This window comes from Aplysia californica, unplaced genomic scaffold, assembly GCF_000002075.1.
Source record: "Aplysia californica isolate F4 #8 unplaced genomic scaffold, AplCal3.0 scaffold00690, whole genome shotgun sequence".
Taxonomy (NCBI): domain Eukaryota; kingdom Metazoa; phylum Mollusca; class Gastropoda; order Aplysiida; family Aplysiidae; genus Aplysia; species Aplysia californica.
Window position 1 is genome coordinate 131,993 of NW_004797960.1, and position 1,331 is coordinate 133,323.

Here is a 1,331-nt window from a genome sequence, read left to right on the forward strand (position 1 = left end):
CCCCCTTCCCCGTAATATTACACTGTTCGCTTATATTCATAAAAATAATATGACCTATTTAATATACATGTATTTTATATCGCGCAAATCCGTGAAACAATCATCGCTCTATCTGCATTGCATAATATTTATGAAAAACATGCATACACACATACATGCACATAATAATATATGCACCAAAAATAATAGGTGTCATGACATGGTGGGATCAGGTGCTCGTCAGTTTTGAGGCATACGGAGTTATTGATATCATCTTAAGGCCTGTCCAGTTGCCTTCCTTTTGGTGAAAACGATATTCATCTATGCTGAATAGAAGTCGAAATATTTGCGATTGAAGGAGGTGTGGGTCACCTGATTTCAGAGGTAAATTTATGAGAAAACGGCCGCCAAAGTTTGATAACTTCAATAGATTGAGAGCCTTTAAAACTGAAAAATCACATATTTTGTGCATTTAAGTAACGTTTTTCCAGGAAAATTCGCATGGAAATGTGTTATTATATGGACGTAAAAGGTGTTTAGCGGAAAAACAAAAATTCAATAAAAGTTCCCAATAACCTGCGGAAAAATGCCAGTTTTTTCACTTTCATTATTTTGACGAGCGCCTGATTTCACCATGCTGCCTCACTTAGAGTAAATCATTCTAGCCAAATATTGCATACACTCTTACTAGGGAAGAAAATGAGACTCATGTAAAAAACAAAAGCGCCTTAATTACAAATAAAACAAGTTACAGTGGAATTCTGATAAAGTAAACACCCCGGGCATAAAAAAAATGTTGACTTTGAGCAAGGTTGACTTTATCCATTATTGGCCACTGAAAATTGAAGATGACAGCTACGGAATTACAAAGTACCTGGTAATAAACCAGATGTAATCTCAATTTCAGGGAGTATAATTTGGAAGCTGTCACCAAAACAAGAGATAATTAAAAAAAACACCAAAGTAATTGGAGGTGTGTGCACCACTAGCTCAGGCGAAATATATCTTCTTAAATGAATTCGTCTTGGGATTTAGCCCCACATTGTTGACTCTACGTAAGCGTAACACTCAACCGGTTGCTGTATCAGAAACACAAATCAGATCTACTTAAAATCACTTAAACAAAGAAGGTAAAATATGGGACCACAGTGAGGTGTTGACTCTTAGCAAGAGTTGACTTTAAGCAAGTTGACTATCAGGATTCCACTGTATTTGTTATTACTGATCATTATGCTGGAAACAAAAAGTGAAAATAGTAAAAGTTATCATCAACAAAGGCAGTGTTCATCAGTATGTCAAAAATATTTTTTCACCTCACAAAATTGTAATATTACATTAGTTCAAGCCCCCCC